Raw genomic sequence first — 7500 nt, forward strand, 5'->3', positions numbered from 1 at the left:
GAAGATATCTGCACAGAATTCAAGGCCGCACATTTGTAAATCCCCAGCGGACGGACACTTCTGCAATATCTTTGACTGTTTTCAGCCTTCATAATAAAATGCATGACTTGTTGAAAACATATGGTACATTTGATTTTTGCATTTGTCCCAATTTTTATTGCACTGAAAATTCTGAAAGAAATTATATTATTTAATGAGTCGTACAGAATTGAATACTTTCTTTCAGGATTAATGCCATAGTTTGTGCAGCTTGTCCCATTCACATAAATGGAGCTGAGCTACAATACCAGACACACAGTAAACAGAAGAAAGTAGTCATGATTAGTATTCATTTTTAATTCAATTAGATGACACAATTACAGGGGTTTTCCGGCCTAAAGGCCCCGTCTCACTAAGCGATCTCGGTAGCGAGATCGCTGCTGAGTCACAACTTTTGTGACACAACAGCGATCTCAACAGCGAGATCGCTGTGTGTGACAGCGATCAGCGAGTGGCCCCCCTGCCGGTATCACTGATCGCTGGAAGAAACCTCTGGACATTTCTTTGGTCGCTGGTCTCCCGCTGGCCAGCACACATGGCTGTGTGTGACAGGTGGGAGACCAGCGATCAGGTGTAAAAAATAATTAAAAAAATACAAAATATAGTTATTCTCACCTTCTGACGTCGCGTTCAGCCATCCTGCCTCTCTCCACGCTCCGGTCCCAGTGATCCTTTGCGAGAATGACCGCGAGATGTCACGGTCTCGAGGGATAACAAAGTCTCGCGGTCATTCGTGCAAAGGATCACTGGGACCGGAGCGTGGAGAGAGGCAGGATGGCTGAACGGGACGTCGGAAGGTGAGAATAACTATATTTTTTATTTTGATTCTATTTTTTACAGCGATGGCCAGCGATGCCGGGCGCTCGGCATCGCTGTGCTGATCGCTGGTGAAGCTGTCTGTTTGACAGCTCACCAGCGATCACATAGCGACTTACGAGCGATCCTGACACCTTGATATTGGTGTCGGGATCGCTGGTAAGTCGCTTAGTGTGACGGGGCCTTTAGGTTACAAGTCTGCAGTCACAATATATTCCTGCAGACTTGTGAATCCTCACAGCTTGCGCACTGCACACTGTGAGCTATCTCCGATGCCAGTGCTGGGAGCAGCGGACACGTGACCGCCAGTATGTGATTTGCATACACGCCGTCACATGCCAACTAAATGTACGCTGCCTCGCTCAATGCAAGTGAACTGAGAGAGGACCGACATGTCTAGTTGGAAGAGGGCAAATCGCATATTTCCTGATGCTGACCCTGGAAAGGCCTCACAACACATAGAGTGACTGCAGATTTGTACCCCAAGGCTGGACAACACCTATAACTATTCCCCATGAAAACCGTGTCAGTGCCAATATTCATTCCGGTACACCAGGGGATGCAGTCATATTGAAATTGTGCAGTACTGCTAAAAAGTCTGGTGCTTTATGGATACATAATAAGAACTTCAATTATTCTCAATCTTCATAAATCTAGCAATATATAGTATTAGATTAGCGTGGCTGATTCTTTTCAGTGTAGGCAAATGAAAAAAAAACAGCTTTAAGGCAGTTTTTAATTTACTCTGTGTATTAGCATTCAAGTACAGGAGCACTTATTGCCGTTGGTCCCAAGGTACAAGGCACAGGAGACCTGAATTTAAAAGATAACTACTGGTGTGTAGTGCAAGGCAGGTCTCATCATCATGCCAGATAATATAATATTTCATAATTTAATATCTGTTTTATATAATACACTGTTCATCATAGTGTTCCAGCTGCTCATATTGCTTCATTGAGTGTATAACTAGTAATTTAGGAAAAAGTTTTGGTATTTTAATATTTGAAGATTGAAACATTTCCAGCCACTTTTTAAAAAATCATTAACGGCATATTGCGAGGACAGAAGGTAATGCAGGATTATGGGGGTCCATTGACTGAGACCAACACCAATGCCGAGAAACATCAGCTGTGCCCCTTCAGACAAAAGTCACTTGTGACCAGGTGATGGGTCTGGCTTTAGATCCGAGGGTTCGACCATGTGAATTGCAGCCTTATGCCAGCCATGCGTATGGTCAGATAAATGTTTTGAAATATTTTCAATAAAATATACAAAAAGGTTTAGTAGGACTAGTTATAGCGAGGGTAAGGGTATGTTCACACTGAGCTTTTTAAGGAGTTTTTGGAGCAGAACCTCAGCGGAAATTCTTTAAATCTTCATGAAAAATGCAAAGTGGCGTTTCTGCTCAATTTCCGCTCTAAAATCAAAGCAAAAAGACGTAAAAGGAACTTGTCAACATGAAAATGCAGTCCAATCTGCTGGCGTCATGTTCAAGAGCAGGAGAACTGTCATCTACACAGCCCTAGTTATTTACCTTGGTCAGTGTGCTGTCTGACCTTCTCAGTTTTCTATTTCCTCGTAGGTTGAGCGTCGGTTCATCACATGACGGACACCAATGGCATGTTGTACCCTAATGACTTTTAATGGTGCCCAACAGGTTTTGTCATGGTGACCATCATTTTAACAAAATAAATAATGTTTCTAAATTATATTTGGCACATCTTCTGTTATAGATCTTCAAATTATGCCCCAAGACACCATGGTGGCTTGGTGGTTAGCACTGCAGCATTGCAGCACTGGGGTCCTGGGTTCAAATCCCACCAAGGACAACATCTGCAAGGAGTTTGTATGTTCTTCCCTTGTTTGCATGGGTTTCCTCCCACACTCCAAAGACATACCGGTAGGGAATCTAGATTGTGAGACAGCAATGATGAAGCGCTGTGGAATATGATGGCGCAATATAAGCTTCTTATGATGTAAGAGCGTTATAGAGAACATAGATGATTTCAGTTGTGCCAATGTTACAATAATCAGTACAATATAAGGCCAATCCTAAACAAAGAGATCTCGACATCTGATTATGTTACCCCTATGGTGCTGGTGGGGGTCCCAATTCTATAAGCAATCCTGATAGGTTCCATATCCATTGCCATTGGACGCCAACTGTTGGTTCAGGTTTCCAATGTGTGGAAATAGTGCAGTCTCCATAAACCTGCACATTCGTTCACTGACGCATTATTCTGCCTGCCGTCTACCTGCAGCTTACTGCCACGGTATGTTTGCCTTGCTAAAAAAAAAAAAAAAAAAAGATTTTATTTGATAATATTTGGTTTACCGGTAATTAAACAAAATTTGGTAATTACACAAGGAAGATTAAATCTAAATATGTTAACGCCATGTTGAATATTTTGGAGCAAATTGTGCAATCAATAACGCTATCACATGAGCATGATTTGGCTAATGAGCCTCAAGACAGAATCATCAACATTTCCCACATTTTTTAAGATAAGTAAATGCGTGTAATCCGTAGAAAATGAGCTGCGCTGACACAGGAACGCTGTACTTGTAAACCTGATCCCGAGTTTACATTATTACATTATTAAATATGTGAATGGTTGTATCGGAAATACAATTAAACAAAAGATTAAAGCAAATTCTCTCGCAGATTTACAAGCTTGATTACATTTTGGATTTCTCTGCTCCTGCCATAGCTGCTTTTAAAACCGCAACTTTCATATGCCAGCCTGTTGTCTATGTCTGTGCGCGCTGACCTTTGTTGTAAGATCTGCTATAGACATCACAACCTCTCACATCAATTTACTACAATTGGATGTGGCATCTTGCAACTAATTCAATTTGGAGAGAAATGCACCTGGCTCTGTTTTTCCCTATAGAATGTAGAAGCTCTGCTAGGCCCTCACAGATGCCATCTATCTAAGTAGCCCATGTGTTTTCAAGGTCTAAGCCGTTTGTCTTCATTTCCCAAAATATAGCCCATTACAAAAGCACTATAACCAAATTACGGGATGTACTATGAGCGAATCTCTTCGAGGTGCAAATGAAAAAAAAAAGAAGCAGATAACCACAGGCTCCATTTATTGCTCCATTTTACTGATACAATATGTATCTTGTAGTGTTCTACAATATTGTAGGCGGCAACAAAAGGTAAAATTGTGGACTCCTATGTCACGTAATAAATAACTGGATATATCTTTGTCAGCTGGGATATCTCAGGGAGAGAAGGTAATATTTGCTATGTGACATGGCTCCCATCTGTCACATCTTCCCATGAATATAGCAGAATATAGTACAATCCATTTAGGAAGCCCTGCAGTCCATTTTATCTGTAATACCCCCGTGTACTGCAGATGAATACATAGTAAGTGGATGTGTGGCAGGATGATATTAGTTAGTGGCATTCGGACTTTACATAGATTCTATGGGACTTTTCCCCCACTACAGTCTCTTTGCACAATCAATTTTGGAGAAGAATAAAGCTAAAAAGTAAAGCTTTAAACAGCTAAAAGCACTAGAAAAGAAGGGGGTAAGTGGCTTAAGGGGAATCTGTGAATCTGTCACCAGGTTTGTGCTATCTCATCTGAGAGCAGCATAATGTAGGGAAAGAGCAAATGAAAAAAAGATGCAATTATTTTACTTTTCACTTGAAAAAGACGCTAGTCCAGCATTGAAACACATTGTGGAAATAAAAGCCAGTTATCTCATCTTGATCCTAAGGACTCTTCATTACAGCAGCACAGACTGATATTGTGTTAAAAATAAATAACAATAGACTGACCGTTATTTCCAAATAGAAAACAAGTGTGTACAAGTGCGAACTAAGAGTAGCCATCTCCATAGATAACCAATAAATAAAATTGCACTCTGTACCACTATATCATGAGCACATGAAATATATGAAATATGAATAGCATTACTGCTTTAGAAAATTTTAAAAATTGATAATACTTTGCCCAGAAATTGGCCAATTCATGTATACCCAGCAGCGGCGATAAGGCGTTCCTCATTGCTCTACCCACATAAATGCAGGGTTCAGTGTTATGAATGAGTCACCGAGGAGGACAAAACAAAAAGCAAGCTAAGCCCAGAAAACCGGAGAGGTTGGTAACTAGCGGATTGCAGACCCCTGATCCTATCCACAACAACTAGCAGTAGCCGTGGAGCGTGCCTAGACGCCTCGTCACGGCCGGAGAACTAAATAAGCCTAAAGAAAGAAAGGGAAAATCTAAACTGCCCCAGAGCAGACCCCAAAGCAATAGACAGCCCCCAACATGTATTGCAAAGACTGTCGGGAGACCAAGGAAGCGGCATAATGGGATCATCAGACAAAGATAAGGTATTATTGTTTTTTTTTATTTTGAATGAGTATCCACACTTGTGTATTTTGCTGTGGAATGCTAGGATTTGGTTGAGGAAAGATGTATATCTTTGTACCGTGTTAGCCAGTAGATAGAAAAATATTCAGGATTGAGAGTCCTCAGTAGTTGATACCTTTTAATGGCTAACTGAAAAGATGGTAATACATTGCAAGCTTTCGAGACTACTCAGGTCTCTTCATCAGGCTAGGATTTGGTTGTGAATTTATTCTTCCATTATGATGTCATTGAAGTCACCTCTATAACTCATCTGAGAGGGTTATAGGGAAAGCATTCTGCTGCCACTTCCAGTAGTCAAGTAAAGAACTCATATATATTCATAACTGTACCTGACATCAGAGGAAACTGTTAAATCATATATGTACACAGCTGTATGGAAGTATGTATGGAAAGAGCAAATATCAATACGATCTCCTACATTATGGGCCTTGTGCTTCCAATTCCAAGCTATTTTCATGACCCATAGGTCTATCCTATAACCAAGTTGCATTGAAAGCATGCATAAACTTTGAAGAAACAGTCTACAAAGATTATTACCACCCCATAATTAGGGGTAAGGCAGGACTGGGCCTCTATGTCCTATAGCAAATGCATGGTCTTCTTTAACTGGATGTGTTCCTTTGGCACTACCAATTATGACAAATTTTAGAGAGCTGTTAGGGTACTGTTACACTTAGCGATGCACCAGCGATCCCGACCAGCGATATGACGCGGTCAGGATCGCTGGTGCATCGCTAGGTGGTCGCTAGTGAGCTGCCACACAGGCAGATCTCACCAGCGACATCGCATGGGTCGGGGATCGCTACTTACCTGTCGGACGCGGCGATTCTGCGTCCTCCCGCCCGGCTCCATGCGTCGCTCGTCGGCGCCACAGGAAGGCCAGCAGGAAGCGCCCGACGAGAAATGGTCCAGGAGCTTCTCGCGCGATCAGCGATAACCAGCGGGGGAGCCGGTCGGAGGCAAGTATCACATGCAGCGATATCGCTAGCAATATCACTGCAACGTCACAAAATCGGTGACTTTACAGCGATATTGCTAGCGATATCGCAGTGTGTAACGGGGGCTTTAGTTAGGCTCTATTAGTGCAACATGCCCCCTTCTTACATTCAATGACTCTCTAAATGAATTTCCTGCTTGGGATTTGTTTGATGACAGAGCATACCAGCATTATTTTCAAGAAAGCTCCTGGAAGCACTCGTTTCTGAGAGATTTTGATGTGATCAAACAGATTTCTTAACTTTTCCTGTAGTCCGGGAGGTATCCCTTTTTTACAGAAACATTAGCAAGTATGCTCTAACCTCATTCAGGATAGGATGAAGAACAGTTACGTAGATTTCTTTATACTGAAGAGAACTGAAATAAATTGTATGCTTCTTCTGATAGGATGGTAAAGTCGATATAGACAAAAACACAAAACCAGCGACACGTGAACATAATCTTCAATGCACCAAAAGCTTGATAACACACAAGTTAGGAGTACAATCACAGATACTGTAAAAATTACTGAGACAGGCCTTCCTAGTGAAGTACAAAGCTGAGAAATGTCCAAATCAAGGCAGGTGAATATCTTTTGATTGGTAAAGATTAAAAATGAGCAAATAGATTCGATACAAATGTAATTTGTGTAACATTTTTAGGAATTCAGGGAAGCTGGCAAATTCAAACAATATAGATAAGTCTCACATGAGCTCGAGCGTGGGCTTTCCCATAATGCTTTGCAGTTGTCACATCCCATGTTATAGTGCTATCATAGCTTGTATAAAAGCTTAGGCAGGGAATGCAGCAGCCAGTTTATGGTAAATCTGGATAATGTGAGAACCTCATACTCTCCACAAAGTGTCTAGTGAAACTTGCATTGGGTGCGATCTGCACCAGGGCTCAGTGTACATACAGGTGCTTCTCACAAAATTAGAATATCATCAAAAAGTTAATTTATTTCAGTTCTTCAATACAAAAAGTGAACTTCATATATTATATAGAGTCATTACAAACAGAGTGAACTATTTCAAGTGTTTATTTCTGTTAATGTTGATGATTATGGCTTACAGCCAATGAAAACCCAAAAGTCATTATCTCAGTAAATTAGAATACTTTATAACACCAGCTTGAAAAATTATTTCAAAATCCGAAAATCTTGGCCTACTGAAATGTATGTTCAGTAAATGCACTCATTATTTGGTTGGGGCTCCTTTTGTTTTAATTACTGCATCAATGTGGTGTGGCTTTGAGGCGATCAGCCTGTGGCACTGCT

This window comes from Dendrobates tinctorius, unplaced genomic scaffold, assembly GCF_039654945.1.
Source record: "Dendrobates tinctorius isolate UK_male_01 unplaced genomic scaffold, ASM3965494v1 ptg000079l, whole genome shotgun sequence".
NCBI classification, from domain to species: domain Eukaryota; kingdom Metazoa; phylum Chordata; class Amphibia; order Anura; family Dendrobatidae; genus Dendrobates; species Dendrobates tinctorius.